Genomic DNA, 24,033 nt, shown 5'->3' on the forward strand with positions numbered 1-24,033 from the left:
AATGACAGCAGAACCCACCCGGGCTGCACTGGGACACAGTAGATTTCCAGCTAAGGTGCAGCAGGAGGAAAGTTCTGAGTCATTTCAATATGTCTTGAGGGGCCAAGTGCTGAATGCTGGAATGAAATTATTTGGTGGGAGGTAATTGATCATTAGGGCAGTGTGACGGGGCAGAGCGGCCCCGCACTGGTACTGCAGGGGTTAACCCTTCCTCTCTAGCAGAGGAAGCCCCGCCCCTGGGGCTCTGCTGGGCATGCTCCAACTGGAGAACAGGTATAAAAGCCTGCAGAGCTGCCCAGTCTGGGCTGACCGCGGGAGGGGAAGGAGGTGTGCTGCCAGCTCCTGAGGAGGGCCAGCCAAGCCGGGATGTGCGCCGACAGAGTACGTCCCCGAAGGGGAACAGGCCAGAGGACCCCCCGAAATGGAGGACCTGCAGGTTATGGTTGGCGGTGTCCCAGCGGAACTGGAGAGGAAAACGGCGTTAAAGCTGCACGGAGGCTCGGTGTGTTCTGGGTGGATCCCTGCCAAGCTGGGGGCAAGGGGAACTTTCCACTACCAGGGCCCTGGGTTGGGACCCGGTGGAGAGGGTGGGCCTGGGTCCCCCCTACCCCCAGCATGGGAAGCGTATGTACCCTGGCCATTGGGCCACGCTGCCCGATGTTTGGGGTGAGTTACATGGAGTCTGGCCGCTAGGCGGCACTACCCTGCCTGCAAGGGGGGGGATATATGGACTCTGGCCATTGGGCCGCACTGCTCCAAGGCTGGGAGTGATTTATATGGACTCTGGCCCTTTGGGCACACGACCTGGACCAAGGGGTGATTGTGTGGAGGGAGGCCATTAGGCCGCATCGAGCTGCCCACAGAGAGGCGAGCACATGAACTTGGGAGTGGTGAGGTTCTGACACCCCATCCCCCCCTGCCCCAAAGCGGGGGCGATACCAGGCCTGACACAGGCAAGGTCCCAATGCATGTCAGTAGCTGGCCTGGTACAGAGAGGGTCACCAATCTACATGGCTTAAGAGGGGATGAAAGCCTTTTGGCAAAGCATTTAAACACATGGTTATGTCCGTCTCTATTCAGCAGAGCTTTCAAGCACATCCTCTGCTGAATAGGGATGGATTGCTGAGTCAGGACCATTATCTTACAAAAGTGCAGTGCGAGAGGGCGGAGGCAAAGCCCGGGCCCAGCATGCTCCTAGTAGGATTGCTACATAGCTGCTTGCCGCATTTGTCGCATTGGGAAGACGGTATTTTTGTTTTGTTTGTCCCTATGGGATTAGGATTTCACAGTAACTTTTTTCAGCAGCTCAGCACATACTCGATCTCCTTAACAGGGCAACATAGAGAAAAGACTTCGGCTTCCCAGGGAGTGACAGAGCAGCCAAGGGTGCTGATACAGCATGCAGCTCGCTATAAGTCACTGGCGATGGGGTATTTGGCTGCTCTCCTCTTTTGTCAGAGGAAAATGTTCTATTTTCTTCACTGGGGGCTATAACTGGGATAGAAAACGAAGAGTTTTGGTGCAGGTGGGAGGAAGGCTCACTTCTAAAAGAGGGTTTCCTGAGACCCTAAAGTCCAGAAGGACAAACATGAAGGAGCCAGTAGGAACAAATGCTGTCAGTTTATCAAGACCTGTAAGGCCCATCTCACTGCAACAGAGCCCGAGCATTCCAATCAAAATCACCTGATGAAATTAAGGAGATGGGGCAATTCACCCAAAGCTCAAGCGTCATTAGGCCCAAAGAAACGTGAGCTTTGTCTGGAATCCAAAGGCACAAAATGTTTAATTAAATCTGTTCTCTGGCAATTTTGGGTGCCTCTGTTTTTAGGAGCCTGTCTTGAGACACCCAAGCAGGGGGGCTCAGCACTTCCCTGAAATTTTGGCCCTTTTTTAAGTGTCCCAAAATTGCCGGTTGCTTTTGGAAATGTAAGTGATGGTGGCACCATTCCCTTCCAGATGGAGGAGCTGGGGATACCAAGTTCCTTTGCTAATTGCTGCAAGGAGCAACGGCTTAGCTCAGAAAACTTCTAGGCCAGAAATATACATTCTGCAGTCTCAACAAGACTTTAATGGAGCTTGTGTAGCAGGTAGGCTGTAAGATGCACAGAGGCATTCGACAAAATGGTCCAGTGGGTTTCTCTGGCCCTGCTTTCCATGGCTCTGACCGTGGCAGCAGTTCAGCCTAATGAAAACGGACTGCATCCAGTTGCTGGATGTGCTGGGTGAGTGTCATGCACGTTATAGCCACCAATCCCATCAGGATTTATTTGAAACAAACTCAGCAGGAGCTGACGGAGCTGGAAATCACCCTGCACATGAGATACTGGGTAGGTGTTATGTTTCTTTCCAAGAAAAAGATCTCAAAGCCTCGGGAACTGTCTAGTGTCTGCTAACAATAAGTGGACCAGATTAATTCAACAGCTATTTATGCCAATCAAAAAATGCCGGTCATATGAACAGTGCCATCCCATGACTCATTTTTCCCTCATAAAAATGACTGGACACTTTTATTTGTTTCGCAAATTACAAGACCTCTTGTTTCCAAGTACACTTCACAGAAGCCTTACATAAGCCTGGCTCTAGTACAGACGTATCTGTGGTGACATTCAGAGTGGCAAGAAGGGGAGTAATGAAAGGGATTTAGAGAGGAGAGGACAGCCCCCAGGCAGAACTGGAACTCGGGGACAAGTGGGCACAGCTCTTGAGACACAAGGTACAGTGATTTTGAAGAAGCCCGGGGCAGGCTCCTCACTCAGCAGGAGCCGTGGCTTGGGTCAGGTTCTGAGCATGAGCCCAGCAGCAGGAAATGTGCCCTAAAGAGACGTTGGGCTTGTCTACACCACGCAGCTTTTAGTGACAAGGCTGTGTCAACACGGCCTTGTCACTAAACGTCAGCGAGTGTAAACGCTCTTTGTTGGCACTTTTGCCAACAACATACTTCCAGCCCCGCGAGTGGCGTTCGCTTTGTCAGCCGGAAAGTGCTCCTGCCGACAAAGCCACGTTCACACTGCCACTTACGTCAGCAAAACTTTTCTTTTGTGGGGGGCTCTTTTAAGTACCCATGAAAGACCAAAGTTTTGTCAACAACTTCGCAGTGTAGACCTACCCTAGAGAGTCAACAGGAGCAAATCAAGGATTGGTGAAACGGGCTTTTAAGGTAAGAAAGAGAAGCATGCGCCCTGCCTTTCAGCAGCCCAGAATGCAGCGATCTCCCATCCCCCCATCACTCCCTCCATGAGTGGGCTCCCGATGGGGAGAAATGGAGACCACACGTTTTCTTCTCTCACTCTATATTTTAAGCTGTCGTTCTCTCCAGTTAACCCCGAAAACCCGCCTTATCCATCTTGGTTTTATCTCAGCTTGCAGAGAGCAAATATTTAGGGGCTTTCTGCAAGGTTCTGACCTCCAAGAAAGTTCTTTCATTTCGCCTTTCATAAACAAGATAACGAGCTGGAGCACAGGCCGGCTAGCTGGGGAGGGAAACCTGAGCTAGCTGGGTAAAGCTGGCAGCATCGCTGAGCCAGCTCCCAGAGCCGCTAGGCCCCTCTGTCGGAGGAGGCATCCAAGAGCTGTAGGTCTTCAGGCTGCAGAAAAGGCTGATTTCTGAATGTACAGAGCAGTTCGCAGGTTCTAAATCTGGGTTATTTTTCAGCAGCAAGATTGTGAATGTTTCTTTTTACTGCTATGTTATTAATATTTTAACAGAATAAATGCAGTGGACGCATATTCCAGGGTAGCCTCGTGCTTCCAGCACATGGGCTGCAAGCCGGAATACATTGCAATGCTTGCAAGAAATGGCTTCTACAGCATGAAAGTGCAATGTTACAGCCTCAGAGGGGCAGTGGTGAAAGCAACTCAGAAACACGCCAAAGGGGAAAGAGTTGGGAAAGCCCAGGAGGAAATAGCGTGGCTTGAGAGGCCGGGCTAGGGAGATGGACACCTTTAGGCCACAAGTCTGCAGATGGACTTGGGGGTGGGGGGGGGGTAAATAATTAGAAAAGGACAGACACAGGAGATGCTGTGTGTGGAGAGTGGTTCCTAAAAGGATGGCCTCGGAGGTGCTGAGAGGGGACAGGTGCTCCACACCCCACAGGCTCGGGCCTGGAATTTCTCCCATTTTCTAAGACAACGGCGCTGAATCTGAGCCCAGGTTTACAGAGGAGGAGGATGGGCAAGGTGAGGTCCCAGCCAAGCTAGGTGTCTGTGAAGCAATGAATAACACCCACCAAATAAGGTCCTTAGTGTGTGAGTTAGAGAATGCTGAAGAGGGGTAATAGGATATTGGACTATCATGTGCTATTAACCATTTGCTGACAGTTATGCAGGGCAAAGAAGCCACTTGTCTCTGTTTTAATCTTGGGAAAGCAACGGGGCTTACAATGTTTACCTTTTGAGGTAAAGCATCAATCTCCTGGAAATTTGGATTAAAAAACAATATGGGACTAGAGCATCTTGTGTTTTCTCCCTGATTCATTTCACAATATGCCAGACAGCATGGCTTGAGTTAGGGCTTTGGCAGCGGCTTTTATCACGATGGATATAGTGGAGGATGGAAAAGAAATTTGGTTATCAAAGGATGCCAGGACTCAACTTTCTACACATACACTTAATAATGGAAAAATTCTCCTTTAAAGGGCTCCTTAGACAAAGCCTTGGTCATCACAGAATACACAAGATAAATTAGATTACCTTTTAATAGTGGAACACTCGGTCCCCGCCCTAGCGCAACAGTGAAAGCATGTTTTCTGTTAGACAAAAGCAGCCCCGTTTCCAACCCAAATTCTCAGTGCTGCAATGCAGAAAGGTAAATGAAAACTAAACAATTCGGCAGCTTGGAGGACAGAGGCATGGAGAAATGCTTTCATGCTTGTGGTAGCTTTGAGCTGCTATTATAGTCACTGGAATATTCTCCCTCCCCCCCATAAACCAAAAGGCAACCCCGAGAAATAAAATATCTGTGTATTCCATGGGAACAACATTTGGACTTAGCTTGCAATGTACTAAATGAAGTTTGTTCAGCGTAATCGCGTTCTTCCACAGGGAGAAAAGATACAAAGCAACAATCCGCTACACTGAGAAACAACCCCCTGTCCCTGCACCCCTCCCGTACTTCAGAACTCCAGTGGCACACGCATGGAAACGACATGCAACACGTTTGTTAAATTACAGGCGTTGGGGTGGGTTCAGTGGCACAAAGGGGAGTTAGATACACAACGCCCATTAACTTTGATTGTGAGTCAGCTCCTAACTGTGTTTTGTGCCTTCAAATTCCACTCCTTTCCTCTGGAGTATTATCCCTGTTTGTTACACGCGTTGTGTAGCAACATGCAATATAGACAATGCTTGGCACACGGTGCTCGCACTCAAGCTCTGCCTTCTGGATTGGAAGTTTTGACCAGTTTACCCATTACCCATTAGCTGCCATAAGCTGGGGCTGCTCCCCAGAAGTCAACAGAGCAATTCCAAACTACACCCACTGAGGAACGGGACCCAAATGGTCATTTCTCTCAAGGTGGTAAAAGCCTTCAAGATGGGTGAAACATTATAAATGCCACATAATTTTTCCCCATGGGTGCTCCAGCCCCGGAGCACCCACGGAGTCGACACCTATGTGAAACCTGTTTGTTTCTGCGGGGAGGATCGAGCCTTGACTCTGATCCAACCTCCGAGGGGTTTTAGAAATGGTTCAATACTCTACAAGGGATTTGGGGGCATTTTTTCCTGACAGTGATTTATTCTGTGTCTTCAGAGAAGCCAACACAACTCAGAGAATCGGTGAGGAACCAATGAAAAGAAACGCTTTGAAGGTAACAGCTTGGACATTACAGAGAGGAGAAAGAAGGCAAAACAGTTCTGTTAAAAGGCAGAAAAGAGGAGACAAAACAAGGAGGAAGGTGCTCCGGTCTCTGGAGGGTTAATTTGCAGAGTCTTTGTCTCTGGCGTTAAACATGGTCTCAAATACAGGCTTCATGGTCTCTCCAGGCCATTTGGCATGCTTGGTAGATCTCCACATAGGCCAGCAGTAGAAGAGCCGGGGGCAGCAAGGCTGAGGTCAGGAGTGAGGCGTGTGAGCAGAGCTGTGCGCGTAGGAGCCGGTGAGGCTGCTGCGGACGGTCAGCATCGAGAAGCTGCAGTGGGAGCATTCCCCCAGCGGCACTGGCTGCAGGAAGCTTTATTGGAGGATCATGTTAATGAGTCAACACCCCTCCCCGAACAGCGATGAAAATAAACTACAAAGCGGGAAATGCGCATGCGAATGTACTGAGACGTCAGGAAACCAAAGCCCCACTGAGGCTTGTCGAGGGGCGTTTTAGCTCTCCCGTCCAACTGGCTTGTCTCCCTTCCAACCAGCTCTTTCATGGTGGGGACCCACCGCGGACAATGGATTCGTTGTGTTTGTTGATCATGGTCCTAACAACGGAAGGGGGTGGGAGAAAAATGCTTCTCTCAGAGGCAGAAACAGGGACCACGAGCTGTTTTTAACAACTCTGTAAATAAGTGCCGCACAGGTACTTATCTATCCAGCTGCTTATTTGGCCCCCCGTCATGGTGCTGCCTGATACCTATCTGGTGCAGCTCTGGCCCTCCAAATAGTGGAATGAATGACAAGGACAATCATTTGCTAATAGATCCACAGAGGTCTTTCATTCTGGCCCTGGTGTTTTCCTGTGCCCCACACAGACCTGCTGCTACGTCACTCGGGTTTCTGTGAATTCTTTATAGGAGGCTCACGGCTGCTACAGAAAATGCTACAGGAACAAACCTCAGCATCCTGGAAAGCTTCTTGTTGCCCCACCCATGGTGGGGCCTTTGTCATATGCTGGGACCTTAGGGCAGGGGTACAGGAGAAGCCATGAGATGGAGGGAGACACCTCATGGTCGCCACCTCCAGACCTCCCCTTCGGGTTGCTATTTATAAATATCAGGGATATCCTAGGAATGGAATTAGCTGCAGGAGGGCGCTGCACAGGTGTGCAAAGGCAGCCTGCAAGGAGCTGGCACTGGTTTCACATGATGTCCCCAGGGCTGGTCTCTGCTTTGTGCGGACACCGAGGTGGAGATGTGAGGGCAGGGGAGAGTACTTTCACTGTCAGGGGAAGAGCTGGGAAGGTGGACACGGAGGGTCACTGGCAGTTTTACAACCCGCTGCGGGACAAGCAGAAAGATGCCAAGTGTGTGCTTATTTCCCAGAAATGGAGCAGGCAGGGGCATATGAAACTTGCATTTGTGCTGGAATATCCTTTAGGCTGCACCAAAACTCATGGCACTCCTTCTGCTTCCCCTGTGCACGGAGCTGGTGCCTGGCTCCTCTCTGGCAAATGCTTTGTCACTCCGTTGGCCTGATCACGAGGACTGCTAACACCCTGATTCTTGTGCCAGCTCCCCTTGCCTGGCCCTTCGCTGGGATGGAAACACGGCATCAGTCCAGCGTTATGTGCCAATAACCCCCATTAACCCACTGCCTCTCCTGCAAATGGAGTGGTGATGGTAACAAGACTTAACCCTCCAATCACACCTCTCCTGGAGCACTTTATAAACAACCCACTTCCCACACCTCAGTGGCCAGGGGAATCTATGACCCCACCCTTCACAGATGGCAAAGTAATGTTAGGTGTCTTGCCCAGGGTCACCCCGTCTCAGTGGCACGTGTCTGTGACTGAACAGCGCATTGCACAGTAATTAATAACGACAACACCACACACACCTCTTTGTACCTGAGAGGATGTTGGGCTTCCTTTGCCCAGGAAGAACCGCAGGCAATGAACAGACTTAAAATCTCCAGCCCCAGGAGCTGATGCATCAGAGGAAGGAAGGGTGAACAGGGAGCGTCACTGTCGGCTGTATTGTTCCTCCTCTCTGGTGTCAGGACAGAGAAGGATTTTGGTTCCAAACCAACTGGCTTGGCAGTCCCCCAGGCTGTCACCATCTGGCCCTCCCTGACAGAGCATGCTCCCTGGGGAGTGGAGCTGGGGGTCCCCAGAGAGCTGCTCTCCCTCCCAGAGCCAAAGCACTGGTTTGCTTCAAGGAATCTGCAATATCCATCCTACCGCAATTGGAAACAATATTGGGATTAAATTAGCTTCCCTGAGCTGCAGAGAGGTCAGTGCGGAAGGCCGCAGTTAATGCAGAAGGCCAAAGAGAACAGACGCCTCTTTGCATTGGGAAAGGAAAACAAAGGGTCTGATTGCAATAGGCAGGGCTAATTCAAACAGTATTCCTCAAACACTGGGAAGACAGGCCTTCCAAGCAAATGAGAAACCAGCGTTTCCAAATGTAACCTCAGCCATACAAGAGTCAGCAAGGCCCAGGGACACATGGAGCACTGAGCCAATGCAGCCAAATGCCTCACAGAGCTGGATGCACTCCAATGTATGTGCCCCAGCAAAAGATACTGCGTGTCATACCCACTACACTGCATCTGAGGTGTAAAGAGCGACACCAGCTTTCCCAGTGCCCACAGACTTGAGCTGCTCCCATGAGCACTGATTTGCAGCTCTAAATCAATACATAGAACCTTTCTCAGCGGAAACAAGCCATGATGTTCTACACAAGGAAAGAGGTATCGCCTCCCCAAATCCAGGTCAGAGCGTTCCCAGGGAGCAGGGCTATGCACAGACACCGGCAGCTTCCTGAAGAGTGGGGGCATTTTAAAATCAGTGTGTAACGTCGATGGAGCTACACCAATTTGCATCAGCTGAGGATCTGGCCCTTTGTTTTGCAAGAAAGACTTTTGTCTAGAGGGCAGTTTTTACTAGTCCAAAACCCCACTGTTACTAACAGCTTAGCCCAATAGTTTCCGCAAAGAAAAACAGCATATTCCCCTTCACTGATCTAGTAGTGCAGTGCTCCAAGGCAAAATCCACTCTGAAATTGCAGGCAAGATACATTTCACAGCAAAACCCAATGGGCAACATTCTGCAGCAGAAAAACATATTTGTAGTAACCGGTTTCAGATGCTTAAGGAGCTGGAAAAATAGAAAACTGCCTCTGTGTGGTTCTGTGGCAGAGATACGAATCTCCTGTCTTCTTTTTCACAGATATTCATGTCTGAAACATCAGTCTGTTTGCCCCCCATGCATGAGCCTCCACCGCAGCTTGTGCAGGTTGTGTTAAGAATCTGATAGTTATTTTTGCAACTGGAGCCGTTGTTTATGTAATAAGTCAGGCATTCAGGATAACTATATTACTGGGGACCGTGGACCGCAGGTGTTCAGATATATTAAAAACAAATGCCCAGCCTGTCAATCATTCGACATGAGATAATCATTTTGAAAAGGAAACCTTTGTGTTATAAGGCGTGCAAGAAATGCCAGAGCCAAGAGTCTAGGTTTCCAACTGAGTCAGCCATTTTCAAGCGCATCCTTTTGGACCATATTCTTCCTTCCCTTCTGGTCTCCTTTTCTATGGTTATTTTGAGAGATATTATCAAAGGTGGATGTGGAACCAGGGATGGGTAATACACCTTTTCTGCCAGTGACGGAGTGCCAGCCAGAGACCTGTAAGCACTAGTGCATGCCCGTGCGCAACGGGTTGAAATCAAACTACGATATGCTTTACTGGGTGTAGTGTGCGGATGCTGGTGGCCTGAGATAGACCAGATGATCTGGTGGGCCCTTCCGGCCCCAGCTCTGACTCTAGTGCAATCAGAAGTTTATTGGGTTCAAGGCAGGAAACCGTGGGTGGAATTCTACAGCCTGGGCTATGCAGGAGGTCAGACGAAACAGTCGGAACAGTCCCTTCTGGCCTTGAATTACAGTGAAAGACTTAGGAAGCTCAGTCAAAGAGCAAATGAGGAGGTGACTTGATGACCGCCTATAAGCACCTGCATGGGAGAAGATTTCTGATAGCTCAGGGCTATTCAGAACCAGAACTGGTGGCTGGGAGCTGAAGCTAGATAAATGCAAGATAGAAATAATGTGCAAATTTTTCACAGGGTGGGGAATTAATCCTAGGGCAGCTTACTTGGTGACATGGCCTTTTCACTATTTGGAGCCTTTAAATCACAATCGGGTGCCTCTTTCTAAACAGCATGCTCCAGGTTCAACCAGAAGTTACAAGTTTGATGCAGAAACCAGGAGGTGAGATTCTCTGACCTGTGATGATCATAAATGGTCCTAGAATCTATCAATATACGCCCAAACAGATAAACTACCTGAGTGACTCATTAACAGCAAGGCCAGGTTTCTTACCAAGGCGATATTTAGCTCTGGCATTCCTAGGGTAAGTCTCCTTTTGGTGTCACTGGAGTGTATCATCAGGAGGAACTCTGCTGAAGTCAACAGAATTACTCCAGGGCAGATCTGATGTAAGGGAGACCGGGATGGGCCCTAAATCCTTCAGTTCAGCGCAAAAAAAGGGGCGAGCTGATGGGAAATACAGAAAAAACGTATGGACATTTTTATGCTGTTTTCCATTGTCAAAATTCAAAGAATTGGGAGCAGCTCCATCAATGGTCAGAACCCAAAAGCCTTTTAATGAGCATTTAGCCCGCAGGGGCAGCTGGTGTTAGTCTGGGGTTTTGTTGGCAGGGGCGGCTGTTAGTCTGGGGCTTTTGTTGGTTTTTTGTTTGTCTTGTCAAAATTAAAAACTTTGTCACAATATCGAATTTTGGAACCTGGTGCCCAGCTCTAAAACTGGCTCTGTCTTCTCCACTCACACAGTACATGTACAGAGACACCAACACAGGCTTTGGACCTGCAGAGAGGACAGGAAAATAATACTCTGCACTCCCAGACCCACATTGTTTTGTGGGAAACTCCCTTTACCTCGCTGCATCCCCAGAAGAGGGTGGGGGAGCTGCATTCATCCAGGGCTGCTGAGCCCTTGGGAGCTGGAAGAAGCTGGGCATGGTTGACGTCACTCGGAGCGTTACAGAGCGTTTTAGCACAATGCGCATTGCAAACCTTTTCTGGCTGAGCCTCAGGACACCACCTGGGATAGGTGTCGGGATCCCCGTGTTACAGACAAGCGAAGGGGAGTGCTGAAGTCACCTGCCAGAGGCCAAGCAGCCTGCCAGGGACACAGCTGGGATGAGAGAGCCCAGATGTCCTGACTCCCATCTTTTCTTGTTCTAAGCATCTGGACAGACTCCGTGCAGCCAGCCCTCTTCCTGGCTGCATACCCAACTCCCATCAGCACCTGCCTCGTGACGCAGGGTCCCTTACGTATCTGTGCCTGGCACTTGTAGGAGTAAGACCACCTGCTTTTGCATAACTCCCTCCACCCAATAGATCTTGGATGCAATCTGGAGGGACAGTCACTGTCCCGGGGTGGCTGTGGCAGGAGAGGGACCCTGTCCTCAAGGCCCAGCCTACGCCTGGCCCTATATGACACAGATGGCTCCCTCCAGCCTGTGGAACCGCCTTGCTGGAAGAGAGGGAGGCTGCTCCTCAGGGGTCAGCGGAGGGACACAACCAAGTGCCGAACTCTGCCTGGATGGTGCCTGCTGTTGGCAGCAGAGGGGCCATGTGCTGTGCCGGGCATGCCTCTCCCCTGCCCGAGTGCAGACCAACACTGTACTGAAACGTACGGGGCGGACAGGGCGTAGGCACCTCCGGGTCTGGCAGCTCGTAGCCCCGGCACCTCTTTCATTACAAATGGAGCACCGGCTGTGTTGCCTTCCCCAGTAGTGAGGCCAGCTGCTCTCCGTCCCCCTGGGGCCTGGCACCAGTGGGCAAGCACTGGCCGTGGGGGCAGCTCGTCCTGTGCCCTCTCAGTGCATGGCGAGGTGAGGCGGTGGGGAAGGGAATGCCTGCCTGGACTAAAAACCCGTCGGAGGGAGGCCCCGGAGGACGATTCCCGTCAGCCCCCAGGAGAGAGGGGTATATCACTGCCAGCGGCATCCGGCCAGGTACAGTGGCTCCGGCCTCACCTGCTCCATCAGGCCATCCAACACTGCAGGCCAACAACTCTGCTTTCGCTCAAGTGCCCCTTGGACGTTTTTACCCAGCTACATGTGTCGTTTTATCCTGGAAGGAAACAGCTCATTTCGGATTAATTTAGGATCAGGCTCAACAGTCATTAGTTGAAGGAGAACAAAGCAATAAATTAGCCGCCTATCAGCGAGAGGAGAAATGTGGGACTTAATTCTAGATGTATAGCAGCCAGAGCTAAGACAGCATTTAGTGCGATGTACTGTCGTGTGCAAGGATACGTCCCAAAGCAAGGGTCTAGGGAGCACCTCTCTGCCTTTGGCTGGATCTGTTCCACTGCTCACTAATTCCTGGTGCATCCAGTAGCCCTGTTCCTAGGGCAGGATTGTCAGAGTTTCCATTATCAAGCTCTATCTTCAGGGGTTTATTGCGCAGCTATAAACATTTTGCTCCAGGCTGAAACTTGATCTACAGTTGTCGGCTGGAAACTGCAGCGTTTTCAGAAAAAAAAGAAAAGAAAGATTTGGCTGTTCTGTGCAAGTGTAAAAGATTAAACCTTCAAAAAAAAACAACCACAAAGACCCAAGACATTTTCATGCAACGTAGTGAGTAAGACTTTTAAACATTTGCCATCCCATGGACTAAGTGCTTTGGTCCCAGAGGGGGATTTATGGACATTTAAGAATTTCATATACTAAAATGTTAAATAGGTAAAGAAATAGACAAACAGTTCAGCACACAAAACAATAACAATGAGCATGTGGCATCTTTGCGGTTGTCTTCACGTTACCAAGCCCGCCTGTGGGGTAGCTCTTATTACCCTCTTTTTTACAGATAGGGAAAGTGAAGCCTAAAGAGGGTAGGTGATGTACTCACACTCTGGATGAATTTCACCCCTCTGCAGAGGGCCAGCAAAAGGACTTGGGTCGGTACCTTTGCGTAGGGGTGATTTTTCACCTACAGCCTGTCTAATGCTCAGCCAATCCATTGGATGAGGCTGCCTCTGGAAAAGTGGTTTTGATGTATATCCAAGTGACTATAATGCAAAGGAAAAGTCACAAAGAAGTTGACCCTTCCCCCCCCCCCGCCCCAAAATTCCTCTTGATGTCTAAACCCACAGGAGCATAGTGGAGAGAGATGTTTCAAGACTTTTGTGGGTCTGGATTGACACTTCAGTTGGCAGTGTCTGCAAAGGGGATTTGGAGGTTTCTTCTCCAGCCCTTCCAGGAGACGGTATTTTAAAGAAAAGATTTTTAGACAGTAGAAAACAATTTTGGAATCAATAAGAACCCCGCTGTGGTTATTTCTCGTGACTCGCCTTCAGCCCGTGAATGGCACGCAATTCAGCCACTAGGGGAAGAGCTGGGCTGGCAGAAGTTCCTCTAATGAAACCTGAAGGCTCCGGACTTGGATCCTAGGGCCAGCTTTGCACAGTTCACACATTTTTGGCAAATGAAGGCTGTGTTTTTTGTTGGCCAGGCTTTGGGTGACCTTGGAACCAAGTCCCTCAGCACAAAGCTGCGTTTGGGGTGAGTTTGAACAGCATTTGAGGTGAGCCTGAGGCCAGTTCAGGGTGTCAGTTGTATGAAAAAGTTGGCCACCTTGAGTGGAGGTTTGCTCTGGATTTGGGTGGCGGGGGATTCACGGGAGTCCACAGGTTCCTAAGTTACCGAGCTTCGTGAAGGTCTGAATAGACATGTAGGCCTAGCCCATCCCAGGGAGCCTTGCTCTTATAGACCATGTCCTGCAAATTCCTGGACACCGGGGAGTAATGCAATGAGGAGAGCAACAAGGGGACCTTGCATCCCTGGTTCACAATTTCCCAGCTTGTCCGAGTTTTATCAAGATGGTCCTGTTGGAAAGACATTCCCATTTCACTCCCAGACACTTAGCCCATCGGTGCCCAGGCATGGGTCAGCTCTCCTCTGGGCCACATCAGAAAGCCATTCCCCACTTCTCCCCCAGCCCCACTGGATGGGGCACCTGCAGGTTCTCAACCTGGAAGCTGTGAGCAGGCCTGCGGGCTGCCCTGCCGATAGATTCACATGGAGATAATGTTGTTTCTTATTTTCCAGCCTCTTTCTCTGAGCGCTCTGTGGTGAGTCACCCCGTTTGGCTCTGATAATATGTCACCGGCGCCTGCACCATCCCTAGGAGAGTTTGGGAGCCGGAGCTGGAGCATTGCTCATTAAAGAAGAATTATGGCCTTTGCTTAAGTGGATCTTATACCTAAAATAAATACTCAAATGTGTCCAGACAGCTTAAAATGTCAACTTGCTTCCCTGGGAAGAGTAGAGCCATCTGGAGTCAACAGTTATTACAGCTAAAGGAATGGGGTCTAATCACCGCCCAGCACCGAAAGGCATGGGATGCTAACAGTGCATGTGAAAACGCCTCCACCCCACATGAGTAGCACAGGGGGAGACGCTGGCCAGGCTGGAGGGGATGGGCTGGGAAGCCTACCACGGACTGTCTGACTGACCTCTTGACAAAGGTGACTCTTCTACTTCAAATAAACCCTGTTCCACAAAAGTGATCTCATCTGCCTGCCGCTGTCACTGGGGACCATTTTCCTGAGAACGGGCTGTGTCAGTCCTGAGAGATTCCTTGCCCCCAGTACATGCTTTGGGACCATGACACTTCACCCTGTGCCTGCTGCATCCTGCAAATGGTCAAATCCTGGAGCCAGGGTGCGGCATGGCTGCTGCTGTGCTCCTCCAATGCTACTGGGCAGCGAAGGGGACTGCATGGGGCAGGGAAGCCCTTTTCCCGCTGCTGAGGCGTGAACACCCCTGGCAGGGGGCTTCCCCTTCAATGACAATTGTGACTGAATGAATCTAAGCCATGGAGGGACAAACTCCCAAGGAAGGTGGTGGATCCCCCATCTGTTGGTGCCCTCAGATCCAGGCTGGCTGCCTTCTTGGACGATGCTTTAGCCCAGGGGTGGGGAACCTTTTTTCTATCAGGGGTCCCTGCCCCACAGAAAAAACCAGTCAAGGGCCACACAGGCCCGTGGGATGGGGCACAGAGGCTCAGGGCTTCCCCTAGGCTCTGGGGTGGGGCCAGAAATGAGGGGTTCAGGGTGCAGGAGTAGGTGAGGGCTGGGCCTGGGAGTGTGGGCTGTAGTGTGGGGCTGGGGGGTTGGGGTGCAGGAAGGGGTTCTGACCTAGGGCAGGGGGTTCAGGGTGTGGGCTCCGATGGGCTGCCTGCCTGCCTGGGCTCCACACTACTCCCAGAAGTGGCCGCCATGTCTGGCCCCTAGGTGGAGGGGTCAGGGGGCTCTGCGCGGGGTGTGCTGCCCCTGCCCACAGGCGCCGCCCCCACAGCTCCCATGGGCTGCGGTTCCTGGCCAATGGGAGCTGTGGAGCCGGTGCTGGGGGTGGGGGCAGTGCATGGAGTTTCCCTGATCGCCCCTGCACCTAGGGGCCGGACATGTCGGTCACTGCCAGGAGCTGCGCAGAGCCGACCGGTCTTCTGGCAACCTGATGAGCAGGCGCTCATGGCTCCAGCCCCACAGGGGCTCACCGAGGCTCGGGGCTTCCGGCCCATGGCATGGAGACTTGCTGCAGGACGGATTAAATGAAGCAGCGGGCTGGATACGGCCCTCGAGCCGTAGGCTCCCCTCCCCTGCTTTAGTCAGACACAAGTTATTGGGCTCAGTCCCGGGGCTGCTGGGTGAAATGCTCTGGCCTGGGCTTTACGGGACTCAGAATGGAGGAACTAAAGGTCCCTTCCGGCTTTAAATTGACTGTGAATGGGTGGCTCTGATGCTGCTGATGCCCAGGGCTGAGGTGCTACGTCCAGGCAGTGCTAGGGAGGAAGTCAGTCATCTGGACAAAGGTCTCTGGGAGCCGGCCCCTCCCTGGATACCCCCGCACGCAAGGCCTTGTTGCAGTCCCATCGCTGACTCCCCAGAGTGCGGACTGCTCTACGTACACGGACAAAGCAGCCTCACCCATTCCGGTGCCAAGGGGAGCCGCAGGGCCCAGACGATGGGTTTTCACACTCCACCCGGGAGTCCTGCAGCATCCGTGGCTGCTGTCTCTGCCATTCATCCTCCCCATGTTTCTCAGCGTTCCATCGATGGTCTCCGCACTCTCCTTCCTCAGCCCTTTCAGCTGCCCCAGCATTCTCAGGCTGTCCCTTCCCTCCCACGTTTCAGCTGGTGGAGTTTCCTATCAGGGAACCAGCGGGTAGGAGGTGCTGTGCAGTCCTGTGCATCCCAGGGTGAACTCCATTCTGCTCCTTCCAAGCTAATAAAGGCCACTGGTAGGACCAGCCACAGAACCTGGGGTTAGCATTGGAGAGAACTGACAAGGGAGCAGCAGATAAAAGGAGGATGGTACAGACACCGCATTAAGTGCCACTCATGTTTACAACAGTTTCTAGACCATTGTGCCTTGCAAGCCCCTGTCTTGGAACAGCGATGATCACAAACAGCATGCAGGGAATCCCTTCTGCCTGGAAACTCCGCTCAATACCAGTGCCTGGTTCCCAGATAGTTGCCCCACCTCAGGAATTGGCTCCAGTTAGAGATCAAGGTAGAACAAATTCTCCAGCTCCTTGCACTGCTCCAGCTTCTGAACTCACCCCCTCTACACTGAACCTTGCATGGCAAAAATTAACAGCAACACGACATGTCTTCCCAAGTCTGAACATTTGCTCACGTACAAAGGAAAAGAACTTGGAAGAGCATGTGTAACAGCACCCTCTGGTGACCCTTCCCTTGCCTTAACATCTGTCTTGTCTGGCTCCCATCGCCAGAGTGTCCTGTCCTTGCAGACCATGGTAGCTATTATTTATTGCTATTTGTATTGCGGTCAGGGATTGGGGCCCTGCTGTGCTTGGCACTGCACAAACCCTCCCTGCCCCGAAGAGTGGACAGTTTAATGTAAGGTGAGAAATAGCTGGTGGAAACAAGCAGTCGATGAGTGGGTGGGGCACAAGGTAGGAGTCGGACAGTTTTGCTCATGCCGTAAGCAGCGGCTGCAGGACACTATCGGAGGCTGAAGAGGAGCTAAAGCGGTGCCCAGGCCCTAGGCTCTCTGCAATGGGACGAGCTCTCCCACAAGAGCTTTGCTGTGTCGTGAGTCCCTGGAGTGTCATACTGCGGGTGTGGGTCACGCGCTGGAGCCTGAGCTGATTCACTGGACGCTGCCCGCTGCTGGAGCAGATTTAGGGCCTGCTTCCCCTGGGCCCTGCTCCCCGTTCACGCCATTGACGGCAACAGTGCAATGCAGGCACAGTGCCCCAGCTCTGCAAAGCGAGGGGGACTGACCTGCCGGGGGCTCTCCAGCAGCGCACAAAGCAGGCAAGGACGTTTGTGGCTGCTCTGGATGGCTGCGATGTGGGGGACTCTGTTCTCCGAGAGCAGCGCTCCTTGCAGCACTGCAGCTCCTGGAGGTATCGGACTCCTCACTGGGGGGGAGAGCTCGGCAGAGCTCTGAATCGCTCTCCCTGCCTCCTGTTGCTGGCGGGCTCCGTGTGTGGGGGGCAGGGAAGGAGGAATGGACACGCAGGGGGAGTCCCAGCTCCGCCGGCCATATCCCCTTGATGGTGCCCGGGAAACAAATGAGCCCTGTTCTCGTTTAGAACTTTGTGTAGTTTAGAAATAACAGCACTGGGTCAGGCTGGGGGTTTTAACCAACTGCCACCAGGGCCAGAGGACCGGGGAGCTGCTGCCCGGGCTGCACTCCCCCAACATGAAACAAAGAACCTGTCCAGCTTGTCAGCTCATGTTAATCTGCTTGGCGGGGGGGGGGGGGGGGGGGGGGGGGCTGGTGCTTTATGGCTGCTGGGTTTCTTTTAAAGACTGGGTGGGTCATTTACATCATTTGGTGTAACACAGAGAGCATCCCCAAATACGCGCTGGGACGGGACGTTGATATGTCACCGTGACAGTGTCGCGTCAGGACAGCAGTGATGGCCGTAAGAATATCTCTGATCCCAAAGGGTCCTAAAGTGTTCGACAGACATTTTCTAGCCAAATGGATCACTTCCCCACTGCTGAAACGCAGCTGCTGGTCCGGTGGAACCCAGTGTCTGTGTCGCAGGGCAGCACCGCAGTGTCGGAGAGGGACCGGAGAAGAATTCTGTATCGAAGGGAAAGGGCGTGGAGACGTTAGGGACGCAGAAAGCAGTTGACCAATTTGAAAGTTGCCCAGGGCCCTGGAGAAAACATCTAACATGATAATTTTAATGAGCACAAATTACCAGGGCTTCCAGTTTGTGTGTTCTTGGAGAGCCTCCATTCCTGGGCCAGGCAGGCCCAACCCTGTGGATCTGATGGGCTCACGCAGCCTAGCATGGTGTGGCTGCCAGTCATGCTGTGACACATCATTTCTGCATGGCACCGCCTTAGGTATGACCCTGCTGCCATCAAAGCCAAGGGGACGTTTACTATGGGCTATGCTGGGAGCAAATCCAGGGGGTATGCAGAGACAGAGGGTGGGAAAGCTGATTGTCTGTGGTCTCGGGGGTTCCTGCATTTTCCTAGCGTGTTTGAATTAATTCGTGCTGCAAAGTAGAGGTTAGCCATTGACCTTCTCTATGTGTCCATGTTAATGAGAGGAAAGGAAGGGGATACAGCAGCTGAGCAGGAATGGAGGAAAGGCAGATTAGGTATCCGAGACAGCAGGTATCAGAACACAGCTCCCAGCCATAGCAGGGTTGTTTTCCTAAGAAAATCTGTATTTAACTTCCTAAGCATGAATGTTTCCTCCTGCAGCACGGTTACAGCCTGAAAAATAACGAGGCTTTAACGCTCGTCTGCTTAGTCTCTTCTCCCCTCGAGAGGGTAACAAGCTGCTTCTAATATTTGCTGTGTTTATGAACAGATGCAGTAGTGACTGCTGAAGACTTCATATGCCAGTTACCACTGAAATGTAAGTAACAAGTCAGAATTAACGGTCATAAATAAAACAGAAGAACCCTGTATGTTCTGTCCCCCTGCAGGGATTTACTGAGACCCTGTTGGCTCTGGATGTTACATTGGATGGTCCTTTGGTGAGCTCCAGTCCGGGTTTTGCAACAGTCACAATATTTTGGCTGGATATTGTCTTAGGAGGTGGTACTAGTCGGGTGGAATTCCCTCATGCTGGAGTTTGCACTGGATGCTTTTACAAAGCTGGATACTCTGGTAATGATAATAATTTAAAAAAAACAACAACCCACAACCATACTCCTAGAATGGGGATGGAGTCTGCGGCCTTGTGGGCAGGCGTTATTAATGTGCCAATTGCTCTGATATGATCACATACACAGGGAGCAGTGTGGGCTGATGGAGTATAAACTAGCCTGGACAATCTTTACGAGCTTGAAATCCTGCACATCCCAGAAGGGTTTGTTTCTCTCTGCAGAGTTTGTGAGGCTGCTCGAAATCTGCTTCAACCAACCAGCCAAACAACCCCCTGAAGCCCCATTGCACCAGACTTCCCCGTGAGCTCCCAGGGACTTCTTTTTTTTTTTTTTTTTGGACAGAAACTCGCGTGTAACTTTCCCTGGAGGAACAGAGGATTTTTGTGATTGTTCTTGTGGTATTTTAAAACTGAGAAACTAAGTAGAGTCTCTTCAGCAGTCATGAGTGACTGACAGCTCAGAGGTAAGGGTTTCACAATGCATGTTTGTTGAGATTAAGCTTTCGCAATGCAGGCTGTTAGCTAGAAGTGTGAGCATTGTCGGCTTCTGACTTGTGGGTTTGCCTCCTGCAATATTGCTAATGAATTTGGACAATGGAAAGCTGGAAAGAATTACAGCAAACTCTGTGGGGATTTCCTCCGTGCCCCAACCACCAACCTGGGAGAAGTGTTACGGGGAAGGTGGGGTATTGCTTTTTGTTCTCTGCTTGTATGTTACGTGCCAGATCTTAGTGTCGGACACAAGGGGAGTTATTCAGAAATATGTGTCAGGTTATTAAAGTGAGCTTCTGCTACTGGACCAACTACAAAATCCCACCAGCTGCTGCGCAGGAGTCTAGCACTTCGTAACTGGCCGTACCCCCGCTGCCACGGCCACCCTGACTTTCAAAGAGAGTAGCAAGCATGTTGGTTACCGGAACAATCAGGAGGGTAGCTAACTGAGTAGGAAAGTATTTGCATATTTAAATTGCCACGGATAATTCAGCCTCTGCAAAGGAAGGGGCCACGGTGCATAGCAGGTACCTGCACAGCACCCGGTAAGTGCGTTGACTGGCTGTTTCTCCCGGGGTCGCGGCATGGAAAGGATTAGAAGTGATGCTGGTAGTAATCAGACATCTGAGTTAACACCCCTTGCTGATGTGCAGGGGGAGTTCACCCATTGGGAAGTGCTGCTGTCTCCCTGTTTGGCTGTCAAACCGGTGGGAGAACAGGGCACGGGGCTCTGCACTAGGGGGTGCTCCCAGAACCAGAGGGGCTGGCCGCTGATGTTTGGCTTTGCTTTGCTTAATGAAAGGTAGGAGTGTGGAGAAAAAAGCCTGCTCTCTGGGGAGCACCTCTGGGTACAAAGGGCTCCCGGTGCCATCTGCCTATAGCTATGAGAGGGCAGAACGCTGGGAGTTTGGGGACTTTCTGCCCCACAGATTCCTGTTGTCTCCTGCAAAGTCAGGGCTACGGGGTCCTTTGCACCTCCCTCATTATGGAGAGCAGTACCCTAGGGAGACGCATCCCTTGGGAGTGGTAGGCATGTGAAGGAGGCAGGCTCTGCGGGCACTGAGCGTTCTCTCTCTGCCCAGCACTGTTGGGCACAGAGCTGAGCAATGCTAGAAACCTTTGTCTCCTGCCTAGGGATCCATGCACTCAGTGGGACAACTCCCAGGAGTACGTACGCTCAGGGGTGGCCCAACGGGTGCCTGGGGTGGGACTGTTCACAGCTGAGACTCCTGGGAGACAGCCGGCTTGCACTGAGACATCGAAGGTTCCTGGGTGGTTCCCATTATTTCAGACAGTCTAAGGTATTTTTCTGGGACCTGGCACCATAGCATCTGAGCACGTCGGAATATTGACCGGGTCTATCCTCAGCACCCCCGGTGAGGCAGGGCAGGGCGATCCTCACCGTTGTACAGATGGGGAAACTGAGACAGAGAGACAGGGATTTGCCCAAACTCACATCGGACGTCTGCAGCAGAGCTATTAACTGAACCTGCCTTTTCTGCAGCCTAGGCTAACGCCTGAGTATGGGACCGTCCTGCCTCTGTGTCACATACCAGTGCATGTAAAAGGCTGCACGGATTTGCACTCAGACCTCATCTCCTCCCCCCCCCCCCGACCACACACACACACCCGTGGGGGTGTAAAAGGAACACCAGATGTGGCAAAGAGAGAGGCAAACCAAACAACAGGGAGCAAAATATGCTCTCGAGAAGGGCAAGGTTCTCCCATGCCATGGCTGCTCCGAGCTCGACTCCCTGACCTCAGCCAGGGATCTGGAGACAGCCCTGACCCAGAGAGATGCCCTCCTTTGGGGTATGAACAGACAGAATAATCAGGTTTTGCCCAGTATCCCTGGTTCAGACAGCCCCAGCTGACAGCTCCTGGGGATCACACCTTCTGATTTTAGCTTCCCCAAGTTGCTTTTACATGCTGAACTTGGCCTGTGTCTACTGGAGAAAACCTTGCATTACAGACCAACCTGGGCAGGTTGTGAGAGCAGCTGAGCAGTGCCAGGTTTTGGGGGCAGCCCGGCAGCACGCCCCAGGCTTGTGCTGCTGGAGTCCTCCCTGCATCTCTCCTGTCCCTGACCCAGCCCCAGCCCAGTCCCCTGGGTCCCTCTGTTCAAGTGGCAGCAGTAGAATTCCCCTCAGAAGACAGACTGCAAATTAGTTCACAGCTAAACTTGCTGGAACTCCTTGATCAGGGAAAGCACAAGACACCCACCCCCCCAACCTCCTTGTCTTGCCCCAAACAAAGCTGGGGTGTCTCTTGATTTTTCCGTCTTGTTTTTCCATCTGCTTCTGAGGGGCAGCGCAGGACTCTGGGGCTCTGCAGGGTTCAGATTTTGAAGCCAGTGTGACAGTTAGACAGGACGGCAAGAGTGCTGGGAATCCTTTAAGAATCTTGTGTTTAGCGCATGCTTCCTTTGCATGGGGTTTCATCCTCTGCACAGACAGCGCTGCATGCTGCCCTGGGATTCCAAGCCCCTGTGTTTCATCCCTGTTTTGCACAGAGTGATTAGCACATCAGCTTTTGACTCAAGCTGGCTTCTCTCAGGGCAGGTCTATACTGCAAACTTTTGCCAGCTCTGGCAGCTCTGTTGGTCAGAGGTAAGAGGAGATGTGACCACAATAGCTTGCTACCAAAAGGCCCTAATGTAGACACTGCTATAGCAGCAAAACTGCGCTTTTCGTTTATTTTGCCCAGGGGGTTGGAATGAGCTCTACCAGCAAAGGGGCCCTTTTGTGGTATAAACTGTGTCCGCACTAGGAGCGCTCTGCCAACGTAGCATACTGATGTTGCTCTCCTGGCAAAATGCTCTGAATGGACGCCTGGCCTAAGCCATGGAGGCTTGGTGTGAATTTAAAGCAATTTAATTAAATGGACGCAAATTGCTGTGTGGATGCTCTTAAACCGAAAGAACAGGGGCTTGCAGAGGCTTAACCAAAGAGGTTTGTTTGTCGACCAGCCTGCAGCCTTCGGCAGTTTGCTCAAAACTGTATAAGGCTTTGCACTAGTTCTCTGAGGGTCACAGAGGAAGAGTGGGGGGTTCTGTCCTCATGTAGTGTGGGCAGGTGCCTCTTCACTTGTCTCTCAGTCTTTAAGTATTTGTGAGGGAGGCAACACTGGCTTTTGGTGACTGAGGTTAGCAGAAATATTCAGAGGATGCTTCTAAGGGAACAGCTGCACATTTAGCCCCCCCTTGGTCTGCTCTGAAAATGCAGCTGAAAACACCTCTTCTGAGTCTTCTCTCCCTCAGTCTGGTCCTCTGCTTTTCATCTTTAGTTTGCATTTTGTAAGTGCATTACTTAACCCAGGGACAGTTTGTGCAGATGATGCTGAAATTATGCAATGTAAAGTTCTACTGTGCAAAAAAGCACTGGGGGAAATTAGAGAACGTTTGCATTTGACCTGTCTGTGACGCTCTGTACCTCGGGGGAACACTCTACACCCCAATGTTCATCTTTATAAAATGATCGTGTGGTATCCAATGCAAAGTTTGTCATGTTGGGTGTCTTTGGAAGGCTCATAATGCACTGAGCATGGTTGTTATAGTGATGTTATAGTAAGGTTATAGGTTATGATTTCATGTATGTAGTTATGAGGCTGAAAATGTATCCTCATGGTTTAAAGCAAGCCCACACAAAAACTCTCCAAGAACAGAGAGGCAGTTCACACCTCCTCAGGGCATGGATGGGACAAACCCAGCCCAGCCTCACAGGAACAATGGACACTGGCTTAGGCAGCAACAAAAGAATCTGTTAGACCCTTGAGGGAGTCACCCCGCCCTTTCTGTGGGCAGTTTGGGACTGCGATGAGGTAATGCTCACCTGACTCGGGGGCGGGGGGGGGGGGAAAGGAAAGCCAAGAGGGAAGAAAGGACATGATGAAAGGGAGAGATGTTTGCCGTGCGCTCTCTCTTCCACCACATCTACAGACGCCAAGTAACTGAAATGCTGATCAAAGGGGAGAGCCTGACTGAGAAGTAACCAGCCAGCCTGTGGTGAGAAGCATCTAAGTTTTTAAGATCCTTGAAAGTGTTAAGATCAGCCTAGAATGCGTTTTGCTTTTATTTCATTTGACCAAATCTGACTTGTTGTGCTTTGACTTATAATCACTTAAAATCTATCTTTATAGTTAATAAATTTGTTTGTTTATTCTACCTGAAGCAGTGTGTTTGGTTTGCAGTGTGTCAGAGGTACCCTTGGGTGCATGGTACATATCAATTTCTTTGTTAAATTGACAAACTTATATAAGCTTACAGCGTCCAGCAGGCATAACTGGACACTGCAAGATGGAGGTTCCTAGGGTTGTGTCTGGGACTGGAGATACTGGCTAGTGTCATTCGCTTGCAAATAGTTGGGAGCAGCTTACATGCCAGAGGCTGTGCGTGAACAGCCCAGGAGTGGGGATTCTCACAGCAGAGCAGGGTCAGGCTGGCTCCCAGACTCAAGGATTGGAGTGGCCTAGGAGATCACCGGTCCTGATAACACCAGATGGGAACTTCCCACTGTCCCAAACAAAATCCCCAT

General features: G+C 51.2%; 1 protein-coding gene across 19 annotated transcripts in view; it reads left to right on the plus strand.

Annotated features, from left to right (window-relative positions):
• Positions 1–304: 304 nt before the first annotated feature.
• The window catches only part of RSPO1 (R-spondin 1), a 57,808-nt gene continuing 34,079 nt past the window's right edge, over positions 305–24,033 (plus strand). For 3 of the 19 annotated variants that reach the window (XM_043532447.1, XM_043532449.1, XM_043532459.1), the window contains exons 1-2: positions 18,256–18,757; positions 19,232–19,473. The gene's annotated coding sequence lies outside the window, so the exon portion shown is untranslated. Of the gene's footprint in view, positions 503–18,127; positions 18,235–18,255; positions 19,474–19,497; positions 19,691–19,866; positions 20,047–24,033 lie in introns of those variants that run through there. The other 16 variants (XM_043532457.1, XM_043532448.1, XM_043532453.1 and 13 more) reach the window with 16 other exon arrangements.

Source organism: Chelonia mydas, chromosome 19 (genome assembly GCF_015237465.2).
Source record: "Chelonia mydas isolate rCheMyd1 chromosome 19, rCheMyd1.pri.v2, whole genome shotgun sequence".
Classification (NCBI taxonomy): domain Eukaryota; kingdom Metazoa; phylum Chordata; order Testudines; family Cheloniidae; genus Chelonia; species Chelonia mydas.